This window comes from Chaetodon trifascialis, chromosome 9 (genome assembly GCF_039877785.1).
Source record: "Chaetodon trifascialis isolate fChaTrf1 chromosome 9, fChaTrf1.hap1, whole genome shotgun sequence".
Classification (NCBI taxonomy): Eukaryota; Metazoa; Chordata; class Actinopteri; order Chaetodontiformes; family Chaetodontidae; genus Chaetodon; species Chaetodon trifascialis.
The window spans coordinates 23,454,846-23,476,830 of NC_092064.1; the positions used below are offsets into that span (position 1 = coordinate 23,454,846).

The 21,985-nt window shown below is 42.8% G+C and overlaps 1 protein-coding gene across 1 annotated transcript in view; it reads left to right on the forward strand.

Annotated features, from left to right (window-relative positions):
* The window catches only part of robo1 (roundabout, axon guidance receptor, homolog 1 (Drosophila)), a 218,383-nt gene that overhangs the window by 23,163 nt on the left and 173,235 nt on the right, over nucleotides 1–21,985 (forward strand). The window lies entirely within an intron of this gene.

The window sequence follows — 21,985 nt, forward strand, 5'->3', positions numbered from 1 at the left end:
ACGGTGGCACAAGTGGTAACACTGTCGCCTCACAGCTAGTGCAGTGGATGTCAGGTACGGCCATGGCAGAAGACGCAGCTATAATCCACAATCCAGATTCAAACACTATCCATGAGAACCTGCAAGATCACAAAGCAGAAAGACTCCGGGGAAGAAGCTAAGTCAGTAGCATGCCTTGGTAGAGCATGAAATCGTACAGGTGGAAAGAGAAAAAAGAACAGAGGAGCTCGGTGTATCATTGGAAGTCCCTTGACAGTCCAATCCTATAGCATCATAAGTCAGGACTCGTCCAAGGCAAGCTTGAGCCAGCTCTAACTATAAGCTTTATCCAAAAGCAAAGTTTTAAGCCTACTGGTAAATGTAGTGTCTGCCTCCCGCACAAAGACTGGGAAAAGACAAGTGGTGCTATGAAGCTCTGACTGAACATCTACTCTGCTTCTTAATTATGTACTCTTAATAAATTGGAAGAGGCCAAAATTATCCTTCATGCTGGTCAGTTGTATTGAGTGCTCTGCGTTTGCAGTGCTGCATGCGTTGGATTAAACTGAGCAGTGTTGAATGAATGTGGTACCGGGTGGTGAACTGTTTTGGGCCTTGTTTGCATTTAGCCTGAAATGTATTTTTGAGGCACTCTGCCTCCTCTGTCAAAAAGTTACAAGTTCACAAGGTGAACAATGAGTTTCAGATCTTCCCAACATGTCAAGTTAGGAAATAGGAAACCTTGTTAGAGAGTTAGACGTAAAATGAAAAAAAGTAATTCCTGACTCCACTTTTGCAAAGCAATATGTCATTGTGTTCTGCCACTGAGGTGGAAGAGATGTGTACTTTTTCTTTCATAAAAGTTTTTACCAGCCAAAGATGCTTTTCCTCGAAATATCGCTCAGCTTTTCCTTGATTAGTCTACACTTTCTAGGCCATGTTCTCAGATTTTTTTTCAAGTTTCACATATGCATGTTTTTGCATGGCTCTGTTAGACCTTTGAAAAACTTTGTTTCCAGATGTTTTATTTAAGGCTCGTGTTATTGAAAAGTCTCCCTGCTGCGGATAAGAGAATCACCTATGGGTCGCTGTCACCATGACTGACAGTCTCAGTCACACCATGTTGACTTCTCTGCTCTCCCACCCAGCTCTCAGCAGACAGAACAACAGGTCCACGCAGCCCTTCACAGCCGAGCATTTCACACTCGCTGCTTCCAGCTTTCACCTTACGTTGACTGATTTGCGTCATTCTCTTGCCTTCTCATTCAGTTTCTTTAACCGTGTTCATGCCACCACCTTCTTTCTCTCCATATTGTCTTTTGTTAACACGATCTAGGAAGCAATTTACTTGTCAAGCAGAGAGCACCTAGTGGCTCCCTGTACTCTGACTTAATGGTGTATGTGTGAGCATGTGTGTGCACGGGTGAGGGATCACTACCTTGGCAAAAATGCTTTCAATCACAGCCTTGGAGCAGGATCTCTGACTGGCAGCAGTTAGAGCTATAGTAGGATTGAATTCAGCTCGTGGTGAATTGACAGTTGCTTTACACTCCGATGGCATCAGAGTGTAATAACCAAGGGCTTTTCTTATCTCTATCGCGTGCGACTCATATTCTGCTCTAGTTACAGCTAAAAAGATTCAAGGTGATACCCACAAGAATTGTAAGCACGGAATGACGTATCTGTGAGTGTTTTGGAGTTGGGAACAAAGATTTGAAAATAGATATTCTTTCTTATGTAAGGCACTTGATGCCTCAAGCAAGGTGTTCAGCTTCTGTGACAATTCACCCAAACCAGAGAGGGATGTCAGATTTAAGTCATGAATTGTACTTTTCTGCAAATGTGTCAGCATAGTAAAGAAACTGTCACAAATATCGAGATGCAGAAAAGTCAAATTCCGCCAGGGCCGCGTGTCTTCCTTCCACTGTGTCTCAGTCAGAGAGAAATGTCAAAGCATCACTTTGATTTTATTCCTTTGCATACTTGCCGACTGACAGCTCTTTTAATTTCCTTGCCTTAAAGTAAATGCTGGCAGCTCCCAAATGCAATGACTCCCTGTTCCCTTTTTATAAAAGGTGTTTTCATCCTCTGGGTTGCCTGAGCGACTTTATTAACTTTCTCTGGTTCGTGAGTAATGAGCCACTATCCTGTGCACACTGACTGTCTAAAATTTAGATAATGGGAGGATATATGCTGAGAATTTTATTTCTATTATGCACTTTATAATTTACATCCAGTGCTAACTTTCAGTGCTAATACAGGAAGTGGTGTGCCCTGTCTGTAGCTATGTAGGGAAGTCAGGGTGATGGACAGGTGTGTAGTATATCTGATTTTTGGGCAGGAGACCAAGTAACTTAGACCTTAACCAACTGATCTGGTTGCATTGCCCTAACTCCACCTTAACCATAGCCGCAGTTGCCATGTGCATATTGTGAAAAGCAAGAATCTGAAAAACACTCTCATTAAACATAATCATGGGTTATGCAGAATCATCCTACAGTGACGCTATACTTTTGTCTGCAACCTTTCTGTATATGATTGCCCAATCAGAGGGAGACATACAGGTGAAGCGGCTGCTGTTAATTTCTACACACGAGCACATTCATTCATCTTTTCTCTTCACTTGGCGCCGCGTTCCCGACCTGTTTCATCCGCTCAGCTAAGCATGCCATATGTGCAGTACACTGAGCCACATGCATGAGTCTTCTATTTAAAGATAATAAAGTGGCTCCCTGCACACTGTAATTTACCTGGCGATTGGTTTTCTTGGGAGAAGTATCATTCATTTCCCATAATGCTCTGCCAGCCTCAGTGTAACAGGTGCCTCATATTTTTCAAGTTGGGGGGGTGGGTGGATAGAGCCGTATAAAATGTGTTTTATAGTTCAGCTTCAAATATCTGCTTTGCTTCAAGGATTTCATGTTATTTCTCATGAATTGGGGGATTAATGGAATTATTTATCTCAATCATGCAGACGTTTGTCTTTTATGGGTAATTATAGTGTAGGAAAGGTGCAATATCTATGGCTCTGTGTGTGTCACGATGGGGAGACCGACAGTTTTTCATTGGTGAAGTTGTCCCAAACTCCATAACACAAGATATTTCATCCAGTGCTGTAACTGCTAAACTGAATCTACTCATCTTGCTTTATTTGTGCATACAAATTAAAATAAACTCCTTTCCACCGAACAGCCAGTTTTGTTTTAAACCATGCCGAAGATGAATTTCTTCCTGAAGACATTCAGTTTACCAGATTTTTTAAACTAACGTGGAAACACAGTCACGGCTAAACTGCTCCGCCTCCCACATACAGTGAGTCACATGTATCAGGTGAGAGCTGTGCTGCGGGTTCTGCCTCTTCCCTTTACATTCAGTATTCAGCTGGCACACCACCTCGAGGGTGATTAAATATGTGGTTAATACAGCACCATGAGAGTATTGAATTACACAAGAGCCATGCTGACCTTTTTAAATTACAGAACCAATTGTGCAAGACGGCAGAGAAAGTTTATAACAGGTACTGCCAAGACGGAGCCTGGAGGAGAATGGATCTGCTGCCGCTGTCCTGCTGACGTTTCCCTTATTAGTGTTCTGCACTATAAGCACCCTATTTGACACCCACACTTTGCCTCCATTCTCTCACTTTGGGTGCTATTTGACTGCAAATTCTTTGTCTCTTTGTCTCTCGATCTTGTGTACAAGCAGCCATTAGAGCATTCTTGCAGCCAAGCTGAAACGCACACGCCCTCACGCAAACTAATTTGACATTTCATTTCACCGTTGATGAGACACGTATCACTCTTGACACACAGCGTAGCCTCACTCCATAAATCTTGATCACTGGCCTTTTTCTCGGATGCATCCTAGTCAGCATATTGGCTACGCTGATATCTGAAGGTCGTTTCTGGTGTCTGATCTAATTTGAAGCTGAAGCCAGAAAAATGAAGCAGTCTACTTTGGCATCAGTCGCGTGACTCCATGGAGTCCCAGACATTTTTCAGGGATGACTGTACTCATCTTCATTCCCCATTGAGAGAATTCGAAACCCTGCTGGCAGCGATACAACAATCTCTGCTTTGGCAAAGGGCAGACGAAAGCTTTTTACCAATGAAAAAGTCAAAATAAAATATCCAGACTTTAAAAACTTGCCAACTTTCAAGAGTGATTCCTGATTGCTTTAAACAGCACTTTGCAAAATGCCCCGTGATTGTATTTAGGTGGAAAAATCCTCATTTCACTGCTGTGCTTTATTCTTCTTTCTCAAGGGAGTTTGTGTCATTACTGAAGAAGGAAAAGGATTGAAAGCTTGGCATTTCATATAATGAAATTCTTCTGACGGACTGTTTTTTTTGGAGAATGATACAATTTACTGACACCATTCGTTCCATTAAGACATATTAAAAAGCTCTGTCAAGAAAAAAAAGCCTGAGACAAGAACCTTTCTCTGAACACTGTACGCACCAATTTCTCCTAGCAAACCAATCTTAGCCTTGTCAGTTGAAATTGTACATGTGCTTTTCCCAGTTGCCACTCGTGCATTATTTTCCTTTTCACTTTCTTTCCCGACACTATAGTTTCTTCAGTCATGCATTCAAGATTGTGTTGTTTCTTGGTGGTGGTTTAATCTCTTGCAACACCACTAAGTGTGATATATGGTAGTATTTGTGTTCAGGGAGCAACGTGTTTGCACTTGTGTCTAATGGAGTCAAAACAAGGCGCATGGATGCAGTTGTTTGCACTGGAACGAAACCCATTATTGTGGACATGACGTGAATCACATGTCTTGTGCTCCTGGTGACTGAATGTGGACTATGGCTGCACGGTAAACTGGTATGCACACTCAAGGCCTTAATTTCCGATAGAACTTGATTTCCATTTTCTCTCACTAAGATGGGAGTTACTTGGCTGTGGAACGGTCTGTCAGAGGAATTTTTGTGATTTCAAGCATGGCTCTGTGACGCTAAGGTTGTATTTTTTAAGTGAAACATCTGAACAGCTATTTGAATGGATTGACATTCATGTCCCGCTGAATGAATCGTGGTAACCTTGGTGATCCCTTAACTTCTCATCTAGTGTTGTCATTTGGTAAATTATTAAAATTCAAGACCAAATAGCTGCAAAACTTATGACATTCCCATCAGCTGGACTTCTTGTTGTGTGCCAATTGTACTGGAAATGTTAGCATATTAATAGAGTAAGATGGTGAACATGGTAACTATTAGAAAGGCTTAACAAGCATGTTAACACTCTCACTGAGGGTTGTTAGCATGTTAGCATTAGCATTTCACTCAAAGCACTGCTGTGCCAAAGTACAACCTCACAGATCTGCCAGCATGGCTGTAGACTATTACCTACCTGCAGTCATATGTGTGCCATGGCTGTGGCCACTGCTAAATATATTTGTGTTTTGATGTCACATTTCCACATGATTGTATTTATTGAACCTATAAATGCTTAAAAGATTAGAAAGTGGATCTTGGTTAGACCCTCCACTTATCATTGAAGGTATATAAAGTGGAGAAGCTCCAATCTAGGAAGCTCAGTTACCAGATACCAGTGTAATGGTATCCACGTTTGTCTGTTTCTAATGTGAAAAAGACAAATTTCCTGACATATCCTTCATCTTTTAAAGCACTCAGGCCAATGCACAGTTGTACGCTTCCTTACAGATTTTCATTTTTATGTTAACCACTTTAAATCTGCTTTATCTTGTGCGCCAATTTATCTGCAAAATGGCTTGTTTTATGGAGCATATTTCAAATAAACATTGCTTCTTTTTATTTGTGATGTTTTTCTCTGTGATGTGCTCTTATATGTGGATTTTGTTAATGTAAATATGCATCCTTTACGTTATAGGCTTTTCTTTCTTAGAGAGAGGCCGCAGTGATTCCATTAGAGAATGGTTGCAATCTGTCTTCCATCTTTGTTTTTGCAAAGCGACTTTTCTCACAGATAACAGTATTGTTTAAAGCATCTGACAATATTCCTCTGTCCTGGGGCACAGAGCCCAGTGCTTATCATCTCCCTGCCTCGTACTCCATCCGGCCACCATTTAATTACAGAGCAGGGCACAAGCCAGTGTTTCCTCATCATACTCCCTCTGCCCTCAGGCCATCATTTAATGATGAAAAATCTGCTCCGGGAGGTTTGGACATTTGTTTTTTTTTACTATTCTCCTCCTTTTATTTTCTGGGCATTTGTCTTTTTGTCATGGAGGTTTGTGTTTGTGTGTGTCACGGGGTGTCTTTGTACACAGCCAGCTTTTGGATTTTTTTTTCTTTCATATTTTGCTCGCAGGCTTGAAATTTGATGTCCCGAGCTTGAGTGCGCTGTTTCTTTATTCCACTCCTTCGGCTCCAGCTTCACACGTATCCACTGTGACTTTACCTTGAACCCCATCGCTACTGTTAAAGCTGGATCTACAAAGTTTGTCCAAGGGGAAGGTGAGATTTAGGGCAGGTCGCACTTCCTGTGAGGGACCGAAAGATGAATCGCCACTCCTAAAAAAGAAAAATAATAAAATAAAGAGACATCAAGGTTAACTCTAATTAGACACTTTAATAACAGCAGATGCTTTGAGCCCACAAGTGTGTGCAAGCCATTTCCAGCAGTTTAAGCAAGATCAACAGAAACAGCTGAAGTTGTAATGTCATCATAAAAAATGCTGACTAATTTAGTAGTCATTACCACCTACACATGCATCAACGACCTCTTACGCATTCTAACGAACAGTTTGGAAACCTTGTTTGAGGCGTTTCCTCATCTAAATCAGAAAATCCTTCAAGCAGCAGTATAAAGTTTTTATTGAATATTCATACTATATGACACAGTGAGTGGTTTTAATAAGGATTTTATTGATAAAAATGTGTTTGGACGCATTTGAATGTGACAAACAGAATGAAATCACTTCCCATCTTATATCATTGCTTTTAGATTGAATACAAGGCAATGTGGGAAGAGATAATAGTCAAAGAATCGCACATTTTTTCTGCATGCAGCTCTTTTATACCTCACCCTGTGCTTGTGTGTGTGTGTGTGTGTGTGTGTGTGTGTGTGTGTGTGTGTGTGTGTGTGTGTGTGTGTGTGTGTGTGTGTGTGTGTGTGTGTGTGTGTGTGTGTGTGTGTGTGTGTGTACTTGTATGCATGCGTGAAACGGTGTGCTGTGCATGCAGCACAGCAGAGTTTATTGATTTCCATAGAGACATGACACAGGCACCTCTGCATCTTTTCACCCCATTCCTCAATCTGCCCCTCCACCCCCCTTCCTACACACACATACCCCACCACACACACACATCAACCCCTCCCCGCCACCGCTCCCCATCCTCTGAGCCACAACATCCCTCTCACGAGGTTTGTGCTGTGGGGCTGCAGGAGAGCGTCATCTCGCAAATGAATTTCTCCTCACATCCCTCTCTCCATTAAAGAACCTGTTTGTGCTCCTACAGCAGCACACAGCACTCCCCTGCAGCTGTTTGTGCTCGCAGACACAAGTACTTGTTATTTATACCTGTGTTGTGTCTCTGGCTACCAGCATCTCATGCACTCAACAGTACGACTGATTCTTCCTTGCCATATTGACTGTTTTGGTGTACTTTTGTTCATGCATGTTAATGGATGATAAGTTTTGCTTTTTGCCCTGAGGACTTCTGCAAAATCACTGTGGATGCTGTCTCGCCTCCAGATTGCAGGTGCTGCTCTTCAGGCTACACAACCTGAGGGCCAAAGTATATTCAGTGGGCAAACCCAAACAGCAACAATAACTTTAAATCATAGTCTTCATTTCCTAGTTCTTTTACGCCGCTAATTGAACAGTAATAGTACCATGCACTCCACTACATCTTTGCCTTCAAGAAACATTCATGCAACTAAAACACTCCTCTACATATCTTTGTTTTTTTGTTTTTTTTCCGATGGGCAACACCCTTATTCAGGCACATCAGAACTGGAAATTCAAGATTGAAAGGAGAGTAGACTTTTAGACGTTAGACTAAGCACTACACATTTAGTCTCAGCAAGAAAACATTGTCAGTTCTCACACACATGGGAGCCATGACATTCTGGTTTCACGTGTGATGAGGCGCTCAACAGGCATCCGCCTCCACAAACTGTTGATTTGGATTCTGTACTCTGTACGCTGTGTAGATTGGGAATACTGAGGGACTAGCAGACAAATTGAGCAACATCCATGATTGGAAATCTATCGGTCTACGTGCTTGGCAGGACAATGAACATCTCTGCTTATCTCCCGCAGAAACCGCATGCAGAGATTTCCAGACATATTTGTTGATTTTTGTTTTATGAACGCGGCAATTTTGGCTAATCAGTGTATGTTTGTGTGCATCTCTCATTTATGTCCATCTGTGTATATACAGGGGAGTAGATTAGTTAGCACAGTAGGAAAAGTTTTTAAATTGAGGGGAAGGAACAGTTGGATGCAGATCCTCCCCAGAAAGTCGCTGCTTTATCTTAATGTTCCATTGAATTTGAGCTTTAAAGCCTCTGCATTACCGCTGGGTATTCTGTGCATGCAGCCTAAATGGCCTTTGTAAAAAACTGAATTGTGAGCTCAATTTCTCATGCACGCTCATCTTTTCCGTTTCCCATTTCAGACAAGATATTGGAGATGATCCCCCTATTCTGGCAAGTGGCTGTTTTTAATGGAAGCTATTTCAGCCCTTTTCATTTGTCAATCAGTCTGAAGTGTGAGTCTCCAATGGTGGCTCAATGCAAGGCTGTAATTGTCAGCGTCCCCTTCTGCCCAACGCACAGCCCGCCGTTTTGCATGTGAAAGGACCCTAAAAGAGGATGTGAGCGCTGAATTAATACCCAAACCGCCTTTTGTCTCCATCACTTTGGCTTTTGCTGCCATGAGACACTGAGGCACAGACATGCAGACAATCGATGAGGAAGAGGAGAAGAGGAAGGAGGGGTCTGCTCTTTTTTTTTTCTTTTTTTTTTTTTTTAAGCTGCCGTCTAAGTGAAAATGGCAACATCCAGCTCAGGGGGTTGGATCCACCTGTGGCTGCCTTGTTCACTATCCATCTATGGTTTAGGTAAAATTACTCCAATATGTAAAGATTACACCTCACCCAATAACAGCCTTTTGGAGGTGCTTGAGCTCAGATTCAATGTATACTGATACAAGAAGTAGTTAAAAATAAATTTCCATCCAAATACAGCAGCTGGCTCTGACAAATAAATCCATGTGATTGCTTGTTTCAGTACACTGCTGCTACCATTATTTCTATCACACATACACATACTTTAACACTTGAGATGCAACAGGATCAAAAGTCAGTTTAACAGCATGGTGATGCAGCCCACTGTTACTATTTAAAGACACGAAAGATGAAAGAGTTCAACTTCATGCAAATGTCCTCTGCACACAAGTGACAACCCAGCACCAACCAGTTAGGTTTGATTCCCTCGTGAAACAGAAGTACATAGTTTTCTATTCTGCTACGTCAAAGTACTTCCGAAAAAATGGAAGAACAGCTGACTCTCGCTGCAGCGGCCGGCCAGATCTTTATATAACTTTATATAACTTTAATGAGCCATTGGGAAATGAGCTACTTCCTTCCACGCTGTACAGTAGCAATGTGAGAAAATGACTGCCCAATCGGGACTGAGCATGTGAGTAACGGGCTCAAAGCTTGTGAAAGACAACAGACTGCTTGCGTCTTTATATAGTGTCTTTAAAAGTAGTGGAGGTTTGTTTTATTGCTCATGTAGCTAATTATGTGAAAAGGGGGTGAACACAGTACTTTTGAAAACTAGTATTTTTATTTTATATAATTCATTGAGCTTATTTTGTAGAGATCTCAATCTTTTGCATTGCTTAATGTAAAAAAAAGACACATTAAATCCCCTTTTGATTCAAATCGTAAAACATGAAAACTTTCAGGGAGCATAAATGCGCCTTAAAGACGCTGTTTTCTGTTTGTGTGAATGCACTGTAAAACACTGAGGAGGAAGCCATGCTGTATGCTGTGCTGTAGAGACTTCCCAACACTGAAGTGTGTTTGTGTATCTGTGTTGGTGACATGAAATATTAATGTGCATTGTGCTTCCAAAGCAGAAGGTCAGGTGCATGGAGAGAATATGGATGCAGTCTGAAAGAAGCTTAAAAGTGAAGAACAGAATGTGGTAACTTCACTTCCATATACCGTGCTCATCCCACATTCGAGGCTTGATTGGACTGAATTGCTCGCTAATTCAGTGACAGCGACATTTTAGCTCTCACTGGAAAAGTTCGCCTGCATATCAGCATCAACATTCCTGCCACAGCTGCCTTTTGTCCCTGTCTACCTTTCCATTTACAGAAACGATAACCAGGCTATGATTCTACAGTCCCGCTGATAGTAGTCTGTCAGGCAGCCCTGGCATCCCTTGTGTTTTTAGGAAATGAAGCGTTGCTATTTTATGAGTTTCCCTTATCTCCTCTTAATGTTGTTGTCCCACCTGCACCCTCATAATCTCCACAGGCACTCGTAGCCCAGTCCCAACGTACCGCTGTCTACTGCACACGTAACGATTTGGATAAGAAATGTTAGGGGATGCTGGGAGATAGCGGTACTGTCTAGACTTAAGGCATTTTCCTGTTTTGATATAATGGTCGGTAAGCAGATAGATTAAAAAAGAAAACAGGTCTGTCTCAGCTCCAACGTGAGCTGTGGCCAGACGCTGCCAAAATTTTTCACTCAGTGTATGACTGCTATCTCTCCCTGAACTCTCATGTGGACATGGACGACGTGCTCTAAGCAGCAGCAAAGCCTCGGTTTGATGGCCAGTAAGAGATTTCCCTGGACAAAGTCCCTGTACTGATGATCATGTCCAGGTATTAAGCCTGATGTACAGCCCCATTTCCCTAATGTTTACGGCAGCCACATGCAGCTTTAATTAACGAAAGAGGTGCTCCTGTTGCTCCAGAACAACCGCACCTGATCAATTATTTCCATTTAGAAACACACATATACACACACCTGACAATAAAATGGGAAATGACTTTAAAGCAGCAAATTTTGCTAATGAAGGTTGAAATCAGGAAGGCAACATGAGATTAGCTCGCTGTCAGCACTAAATGCCACCCAGGAAATGGTGTACACAAAGACTGCGGGAAATTAATTTGGAACAAAAAGCCAGTGGCAGCTTTTCTACCCTTATCTCTCCATGTGAACTTCACAAGGAGCAGAATGACATTGGTTTTATTACCGCGGAGCACTGATGACGAGCTGGATGAGCGAAAGTGCTGACGAGTGGGAACGAGCGAGTGATCAGTCACTGGCGGGGTGCCCATCACCGCCGTTCAAGGATGCTGAGAGGACGTTGGCCTCTGTCATGTGATTGCCTGGATGAGGAGACCTATGGCAGAGCCAAGTATGGGGGTTAAACACACACAGCTGGGCCACAACGTTCAAGAAAAAGGGAAAACCCCACACGCTCAGCCTGACACAGGCTGTGTAAACCCTCTCACACCTACACACACACCTTGTGCATTCAGCACACATTTGTTTGTATAGACAGCTGGATGGTGATGGCGATGATGATGACGCTGATGTCGGTAGAGCCCCAACTGCATTCGGGTGACTTATGTCAAGTGTCAGCCGCTCTCTCTGCTCCTTTTCTCCCTCCTCATATGATGCACTTCCCCCCCGCTCTCTCCCTCTCGCCCTCATATTAATGTCATGTCTCTGACAGTAAGGGCGAGGAAGAGAACGGAGCTGCCTCTGCCTTCTTGCCATTCTTTGCTGAGTTTTATTGCCTGTGTCTGTCACACCTTCAGGCTTTGGTGCACAAGTGCAGCTGTGTACTCAGCATTCACTTTTATCAGCTCTGTGGAGTTGACTGCACGAGGCGTAGCTTGAAGGTTACAGTGCCCCGTGAGCAGCAGCTATTCAAACTGATGTATTGATATATCCTTCACTCCCATTTTACTGGTATAACATTGATATTAGTCGCTGATTTTTATGCCTGAGTGGACTTGATGGATAGTTAATTGCCACAGTTTGAGAATTTCTGTTTATTAGGTCTAACAGTTGCAGCTGGTGGTTGTTAAAAAGTCAGCTTTCAGGCAATTAGCGGTCCTGTGCAGACACAGATACAAGCTTCATTAGGCTCATGTGTTTAAATGTTGAATTGTCATCCCCAGATTTTTACAAACCTCTTAGAAGCTCTGAGATCTCTTCTAAAATGTAAAACTCATCAAGAGCTATCTCCAGATCTTAATTCAATAAAGTTTAAATTGATGTTAGACACCAAAGTTAGAATCTTTGTAGTGCAAAATTCCCTCTTTATGTTTTTTAGGACTGTGCACTTGTTGAGCTGCAGTGGAGAGACACAAAGAGGGAATACCATAACTTTTGAAGATAACCACTTTGAAGCAATTACAGCCACTGATAACTTTGTCAATGTACATATGGGCATGTGAGAATTGTTTTAAGGTTTAAAAACATGAGCCTACTCTTTAGAAACAAGCTTCATCTAAACAGGCTTTACAGCATGCATGCATTTACCTCAGAAGTGAGCTGAGGTGAGGGTGAAATGTACCAGTGTGGCAAAGAGATGGATTATATGAAAAGGGAATTTGAACTATTCATTTGGTTTACGGCGTCTAGACTTCGTCCCTTTTGCTTAAAGATTTATTTTCCTGAACCGCATCTAAAGAGGTTTAGATGTCGTCAGTGAAATCACTGTAATTTATGAAATAATAACACACATCGGGTTATAAATTTGGCCTGCTTGTGTGTTATCAATCAATAGGCTGTTGTGGCTCACAACATGCTGGTGCATAATAGCTGCGTGTAACGGCACAGAGGCTGCTGTGGCGGCCTTAAAGGGCGTCGCTGTGCCGGATGAACGACGAAACGAGTCTGTTTTGTGCGCAAACACGGTTAAAATGTGGGTGTGTCAGCATCCATCTGTGGCTGACTGTGGGAGTGGGCCTCCTGCACATGTGCATAATTTCACAATGATTGAGCTGCATGATGAGTGAGATATACCCTATAATGAGATGTATAACAATATGTATGCAGAGGATTACACACTTGGTGCAAACACTGCTTATGCATATGCTGCCTTTGTGCATAAACAGACTTTTACTGGCTTCTTCAACAGAGTTTTTTGCATCTGGCCCCAGAGATTTAGCAAGGCTGTGATACCCATACTTTCCTCTTTCATTTGCATACGTCCATGGGAAAACGGACAGTATGGGCGCTTATTAATGGTATATGACTTCTGTACTGTGACAGATTTGTGAGGATATAAAACTTGACAATGGCACCACGCAGCCTCTTCAGTGTCCGTGGCATCATTTCCATGCCATTCTGTATTCAGTATTTGGACTGAAATTAATTACCTCCAGTGCCCTTTATCACTATGACAATGCCGAGAGATGTGAAGTTGACAGTGTTGACTTCATTACTTCTCATTTCCATATGAACAACAGCGCTGAAGAGGCCTTCAACCTGCCCACTTACCTCTGCTCTGCTCATAAATTGCCCAACGCCAACGTACGCACACACATGCAGAGTTACTCACACGTTCCACTTCACCCGCCCATCCTAAAACCAGCACATTACCATAGATAACTGCCCTTCACAATCTCTGACAGGTCTTTTTTCTTCTTTCCGCCTCTGATACAGTATCAGATTATCTAGATGAAGTGCCAGCGGGGACGGGAGGGTGCGAGCGACACTGTCATTTGCCAGGGCCGCTCATTAATTGGCCACTGGAATCTACAAAACTTCGATTTATATGGATTGCGGCCAGGTGGCGGAGGGGGTCCAGAGTGTCTTATCAAAAGGCTGCGCTGCTCCAGGCCTTTGTGTGTTGGGTCATTAATCTTGCTGTCAGTGAACTGTCATTCGAAGTATCTTTTGCCTTGTTCTCACCCCTCTCTCTCTTCATCCTGACCTCCCGGGGTTATGAGCTCAGAGGAAAGGGTGGCCGGGCTCTCCGAGGCTTCCACCCATACACCACTCACCTAATCACTTGTGTTTGATGAGTGTGCTGAGTGGAGGTGGGCCTGAGAGACCCACGGGGTGGCTCATCTTTACCTGTTACTGATTGGAAATAGAACTACCAGAGAACCAAACTACAGAGCTCTGGTTTGTGTCTGACAAGATTTATCTTCTTACCAGGCAGTTTTTATGTTTGGAACTTCATTTGTTTCAAGCTTTGTAAGATATTATAACTTCTTACTGGGATTTTATTACTGGTTGCTAAGTTGCTAAAGTAACTTGATGCTTTAAACTAGAACTTCCATAATTTCCTTGTATCCAGACAAATGTACTTTTTAGTCTGCACTTTGGCTGCACTTCTTTTAGGATAATTGCAGGCTCTTTGAGACTAGATATTTTTTCCCTTGTACATGAAATGTTCTTGTTTTGAATGCAGATAATTTTGCTTATTTTTAGTAATATTTCCCCCATTTTATTGCTTTTCACATTCTTGAGAGCAGAGATTTAGCTGGGCTTTAATACTCTTGCACAGTGGACTTGTCGTCTCTCTAAAGGCTCTTTGTGCTTTGCAAAGTATAGTGTGAAATGATGTTCACTTTCTGCACAGCCACAGTGAAGCATGGTAAACATTTTTGCATGCTGAACAAGTGGACCATGGTGGAAACTGTCCTCAGAGTGTGCTGACATGGCTGTTCTGTGCATGTCTGAGGGAGAGGCCAGGGTGCTGAGCTCATGTTTCCTGACCCAGCAAGCAGCAACAGCAGTAAGCAAAGCATAGTGATGGGAAGCCGATCAGTCAACGGTGCTGAACTCCATCTAACGATGAAGTCACAGTTTGGGCAATGCCCTTTAATCTTCCATTCATGTTTTTTGCTAACTTGGCTGCTTCGAGGAAAGAGTCTTGTGTTTATCTTTCCAGAGAGATGAGTTAGTGAATTGGAAGAGAAAGTTGTTCATGAGCTGTGATGAAATGTGATTTACCTTCAGAGGGAAATTAATTAAAGTGGTTTTCTTGCCTTTTTGCTCAAGCTGCTGGGATCTCCTTAAAGGGCACATTGGCACCTGTGGAATGAATAAGTCCAAAATTTCAATCTTTCATCCATCTTCTTTTGTCACTTTCAGTTAAACAACTGAAGAAACTTCACGGGTCCAGATTTTTGTCCCGCATCACGCGTTTTCTCAGAGCTCAAACGAGGTTTGTTTAAAGAAGCTTGTAGATGTCACAGTGCTCCTCTCAGATACCCTGTGACAGTAACAATAATGAATGGCAGGACGCTCTCTTTTTAACAGCACCAAATGTATCCAGCTTAGCAATTACAGACTTTAATGAGGCCTTTAATGACAGATTTAACACTTGTCTTATAATTTTATAGTAGCAATATAAATCGATGGAGAAATTTCCCTGCCATTTTGAAAAAAAGCTTCCAACTGAAGCCAGTGAAAGACACTGGCACTCTGTCTATTTAAAAGCACATGGATAGTCATTAGGGACGTGAGTGTGTCAGTGTGAAAGAGCTTTACAGCACTGGCCGCCGCTGATTGCTCTGGGAGGGAGCTGCAGGGTTATGTCAAGGTGACTATGTCATTGTGTCATTCCTGGGCGCCCTCATGCAGAACATTGCTTATTTATACATCTGATTTCTCCATTCGATTAGTTTTGCTGCTCCCGCAACAACGAATCCAGCCTAATTCCCCAAAGAAGCCTGACAATCAATAGTGAGGAAGCTGACGCAGCGCTCTGGGACGGGGTTTGGAGCTGACAGGGCTCACATCACTCCAGCATGACATGTCCTCAGCACATCTGACATGTGCCGTCAAACACCCTCACTGCTATTCCACATCAGCGCTCCAGACGTCTGCAGTAAAGATTTACACTGGTTTCAATCTATTTCATTACTTTCTTTGTTGGGCTTGTGGCATGTTAGCCGAGTCAGCTCTTTACAATCAACGACACCTTTTTTTTCTGTGTGCTGTATTTGTACCTGTCAATTGGCTGGTGTATGCTTTCAGAAGTCTTGACATTTCCAGATGTTTCTGCTCTCCTGCCATATGTTCAATGAGAACTGGGCTGCTTAGCATTGATTTGCCATCAGTCATGTGGTTATGCTGGGTCGAGCGCTGAGGAATTCTCCCCATGTCTGGAAACAGAAAGTGTAATGATGAGGAAACAGACTGTGCTGTCCTAATGTGTGTCAAAATAGCATCAAAATTATGTTTATCTGTGCAATTCGCATTTTCCAAAGCTGGTCTCTGCTGTTTATCTCTTAGCTTTATATATCTGAACAGCTCTCCTCTCTTTGTGTTTTTTTACCCATGCATCATCATGGCTCAAGGGATGGTAATGTCATCCTGTCGGTCAGTCCAGACTGAAATAACTCAACAACTGTTTGACGGATTGTCAGGAAATTATGCACAGGCGTTCATGTCCCTGTTAGGGTGAATTGCACAAGTACAGAGCTGCTGGCATGGCTGGGGCTCTTAGTTTTGTTACCAAATTCATTGAGTTGATCCTTGTTTACATGATTCATGACCCGTTCTTGTTCATATTCGGCGTTTACATGGAAAATAACAAACCTGTTCATGTCCCTGTTTACGTGATTTGCAGGTTTCTGATTGTGGATGCTTGTCTTTTGGGTTTTGTGTCTGTAATTTATTATTTAAATTCAGAAACAGTGAAATTAGTCTCTGGTGCACAGGTGTCCACATAACAGTTTCGCACATTTCATAGCCAGGTGCATTCTTGATTTCTCAGTATCTGAAAGCCAGTCTTCCTTTCCTTTGTACATTTGCAGATGAACTGAGTTTATTTAATTTACCACAACATTTATTGCTCTGCTTGATTTATTCTCTTCAGCTGATCAGCAGTAATGGAAGTCAGGAGCAACATTTCAATTTGTTCTCCACATTACAGCTGTAAAACTTTCCCTTTTATTCAGTATGGAGTTTAGATAGTTTATTCTTTTGCTTTCCTGACTATTAAAATAGCGTGAAATGAGGAAGCATCTGCCCACATGATGCAATGATCAGAAACCTTGATAAGCCGTTTACATGTCACAGTAGAGTACAGCTCATCCAGGTTCTCAAAACTGAGATAAGGGCTTATCCAGGTTCCTGGAGCCAGGATAAGATATATATCCCAAAAACTGCTCCAACCGCTCTACTGATGGACACCGAAGGCTCTGGCAGTAATGCTTCACTTGTGCTTCAGTGTAACCGTATGTTCTGGAGAGTGTATCATTCCCATGTATCTATGAGTCTGTGTGCTTTTTGGCTGGGCTCAGTTTTTATCACACACCTAAAGCTAACTTCTCCAGCTGTATTTACCTGCCATGGCTGACAGCTCCTCCCTGACCTACAGTGCGGCACTAGAGCTGTCAAACACACTAATTTAGTAGTGACAATCCATCACCTAGAAAAGGCCCCATGGCTTTTAGTGTATTAACGCACATTAACACTTTCCTCCATGCTGTGCCATCCCCCCACCGCATTCCACCTGGCGGCCCCTCTCTGACCACTGATGAGGCGATGGTGAAAAAGACGTTTATTGTTCAATAGTATTGACCTGCAGATTCAGAGTGATTTATCCACCTTTTTATTGGGATTGTTTTTTTCTGTGTGTGTGTGTGTGTGTGTGTGTGTGGAGGCTTTATGTTCAGTAGTACCCCTGGAAATGCCCCAGTGCTGTTACACATCCAGTGGCTTCTGACTTGATTTATCTGTTTAAAGAAGGAATTGTGGAAAGCGGGAGAGTGGTGACATTCTAGTCCATCCATCAATGTAAAGGCCAGTTTCCCCTTGAAACAGGGGTAATTCCAACAGACCCCTAAGTGCACCACCGTGGTCATCAGGAAAAACTGAAAACGGCTCATCTAAGAGTAATGTCCTGTACACTTCAAGAATACAAAGACTCAGGCGCCGTCCTTCCCTTCCAGGCAAAGCAAGCCTTAACCCACACGCCAAATCTAAAGCCTTTACTTAAACATATCATACCCTAAGGTGGAGAGCACAGGGAGGGCTACATCTCTTTATACCCAATTAAGCTTGCCACAGGAGGTAGATAGTCCCGGCTGAAACCTCTTCTCCCTCTGTGCCCCATTAGAGCACTGAGAAGCCTGCAGAAGTCCGTGTCCCTGGTGGACAAAACCCCTGACCTAGAGCCAAGGAGAAGCACTCCAGCTCCGCTCACCTATAAATACAGACGTGCCTACAGAATAAGAAGTTGCCTGCGGTTCAGCAGCGATAGAGGAGGCTGTATTATATGTGTGTGCTAGCATGGTTTTGTGTGTGTGCCAAGACAGGTGAGAGGCCATTCTTTGTTTATTTTTAGAGAATGCCGAATGTCTGACACAGACCTGGAAAACAAGGAAAAGACTAAGACATAACAAGCACACCTGGAGATTGAAAAAGCTTAAACACAGTTTGAAATGCTCTCTCAGTAGACTTCCTTTGTCCTCCACACTTGATGTGCGCATCTCCATGAGCATGTAGGGAAATCAAGCTTGGAGTCACGGTGGATATGTATTTATTTGTTTATTTTTCTATCACTTTGTCAGTGCCGCCATGCACTGAAAAGCTATTCCCAAAGCCGCACACCTACTCAAATCATGACAAATGCTCCAGCATGCTTACCCAGTGGCTTTGCATCACTCATAATTCAATGTCCCCTGTCCTCCCACCCATCTGGGATCAGCTGGCCCCAGAAGCAGAGGCAGAGTTGGAGCTGCCGGTGTGCTCCAGCAGCACCGACCCATCTGTCCCTGCCTGCAGGCTATTGTGCCGATCCTCAACTGTCTCGCGATCAATGACCGTGCAGACGAAAAGGGGAGAAATGCCCCTCCGACAGGCACTTCTATCCACCTCCAACTCTGACAAGTCTGCAGGTGTGGGGCTCTTTCTGTCTAGCAGGCTGTCTTTGTATCCTTCTGTTTGTTGTCTGTTGCTCCAGCAGCCCACACCCACCACCACCACCACTAAACCCCCATCCCCCATCACACACACCTTGTGGCAGACAAGCAGCAGTCAGACTATCTGTCTTGTGTTTGCACTTGTGATTTTTATCACAACAGCAAACAGTACGGGTTCATCATGAACATTACCAGCTGCACCCTTTACCCCAGCTACAAACTTTTGCTACAGTTTAATTTCATATCTGTGATCCCTGATAGTATTTGCTTCCTCTTGGTCTCACCTGAGCAGCCCCATCTCCAAAACAACTGTTTTAGTATCAACCATGCAGCAAAGGGCAGAGTTTTAGAAACTTTTAATTTCTTCGAGTGACATTTTCAAGCAGAAAATGAAGTGCTGGGTGCTAAATGTCAACCAGGAAGACATATCACAAGTCATACTTTGCATTCTTGTCTCAATTCATTTTGCTCCCTGGGTGAACTTGTGAGTGATGGACGATAGGGAAGGAGGCTTAGTTATCAAAATAGGTGTGTGATCTTTTTAATTTCATCAGGAGCTGGTAATTTATTGCGGCTCACACACTTAACCGTGCTAGCACGCACTGAAACGGTTGTTAGGGGACATTTATCTAATTACAGAGGATTGGATTTCATCACGTGGGATACCATTAAGACGTTAAATGTGCCCACCAATGGTTTACCACACAGTGGCAGGAGAGGTGGAGGGATATGCTCTTGCTAAGCCAGTCCAAGTTGTCAAAATGAGGCTGACATAACTGTACTCAGAACCCCTGCCCGCTGGTTTTAACTCAACCTACTTTCTGTCAAGTATACAGTGAATCAAAGGATAAATGGGGAGGGGGAGAAATCTTTCCATGTATAGATCCAAACCTCCGCATGCAGATCACCCATGATGAATGGATATTCTCTGCATAGCCTTCCAGGGTTGGAGGCTCTCACACATGACGACAGGAGCTTCTCAAGGCCAGAGACGTTCTCACAGCCTGAAGAATTAGGCGTAATTGGAAATCAGGCCTGCTGTTTGTGAGGCTGCTCAGTTAACTACCTAAATAAATAGCATGGCCAGAGACTGGCGCTACTGACTGCAAATAGGCCTGTTAGGAGGGGGAGACAAACAGAGAGATAAATGGAGGGAATGAGCATCAGAAAGACGGGACAGAAGAAGGGACTTTGGACACCTGTAATGCTTTTATGGCAATTAAGATGTAGCTCATTCAAGAAAATCTTATTAAACCAAGGTGTTGTGTTATTCTCCACTTTATTGCCTATCTTGATGTGTGTGCGAGAGCGAGAGAGAGCGCGAGAGAGAGGCAAAACAAAGAGGGCAGGCTGCGTGGATGAGAGTGAATTTGAAGCTTTATTACCAGCCTATATTGCAGCCTAAATTACAAATTTTGGAGCAGTTATTCCTGCCTCGAGATGTTACTTCAACCCCACATTTGAGGCAAATCATCCTGTAATGATATTGCTTATTGCAAATGAGGGAAGTGATGGAAGGTAATGAATGAGGCGGGGGTACAATCCGATAAGGTGGCACCTAACTAAGTGGGTCTCTCCTTCTCAACCTTCAGCCAGCCGACCCCGCTGCATAGACCATTATTCAAACCGTAACAAGCCGATTCATTTAGGCTGTCGGCAAGCAGAATTAGATTCCCGCTTGAGCGACCATTGAGCAAAACATAAAGATGTTTTCTGCACCAAACATGCCGCATTTACATAATTCCAGCTCAGGTTTGGGCAGTAATAATAAGTTATGATAAAACTGTCATTAGGGGCTGGGATGTGGAGGGAAAAGGAGACGCACAGTTCAAGATTAATATGGGAGCTCTCCGCGGTGCTGAAATGTCAGGGGACACAGAATAATGAGACTGCTTTTGTAGGGATAACATACCTGTATGGGCATATACTTTCCCATGTGAGTGTGTGTGTGTGTGTGTGTGTGTGTGTGTGTGTGTGTGTGTGTGTGTGTGTGTGTGTGTGTGTGTGTGTGTGTGTGTGTGTGTGTGTCTGCATATTTCAATACTGATACATCTGTGAGCCTATGTGTACTAATCTGAAGGTCAAAATGTGTGGCCTTTAATGTGCACCTAGCATGTTGCCCTAGCACATTGCTTACTGCTTTTACAAGAAGATTACAAGCCATGACAGCTGCAGCTGCAGTCAATATTAATTCATACTTTATTTTACAAACACAAGAGATGTAAACAACACTTTCAGAGTGCTTAGCTTTAGTCTGAGGACCTGTCAATCAGTGTGGGATGGACACACAACTATGTGAAAACACAAACATTGCACAAATATGTGATAATTGAAAATCTCATGTTCACTGTGTCTGCATATCCACATTTTTTGAATGTGATTCATTACTTTTTACTTTCTAATGTTGACCATTTTGCTATTTTATTAAATATCCATTGCTAGCTTGGCAATAATCAAAGTATATGTTTGAAAAAAAAAAATGAAATGCTCTGAAAAGCTCTTTGATTAATCAAACAAACGTGTCTAATAGGTGCCACGATGCCGGAACAGCTTCACAAGGACATGGCATCCAGGATAATGTACAATTTGTCACAAGCAATGGCTTTAAACGGTGCATTAGATGGAGATCAGCCTGGATTTATTCATCTCCAGACAAAGACAGGACCGGCAGTGAATGGGATGTTTTGCAATTATGGATGCTTCAGAGAGCGTTTGTTGTGCGGCCACTGTCACAACTCATGGACGTGCTCTTCCTTTAAGAGGAATCAGTAAAAGATGTTCTAACCCCAGGATATAGTTTTTAAATGAAGGTGCTTATTTAACAGCCGCTCCATTGGTTTATGGGTTATTGGCTTTTGTTCTAACACGGAAGGAATATAGTGTTTTGACGTATACTGTTATTTTGCCAGAGGGCCTGTTTCATTTATGTCCATAAAATGTTATTTATTTTAAAATATATACATTATGCTTTGAGAAACTCTGTGGATGTTTCCCTTTAATAATCCAACTGTTCCTACTCTCCTGCCTCAGCAGTTAACCAGGTTTTTCCTGATTATGCTTTTTTTTTTGTTCTTCCTTTTTCTTTTGTGGAGAACTTTGTGATGTCTGTTCTTGAAAGGTTCTCTATAAATAAACTTATTA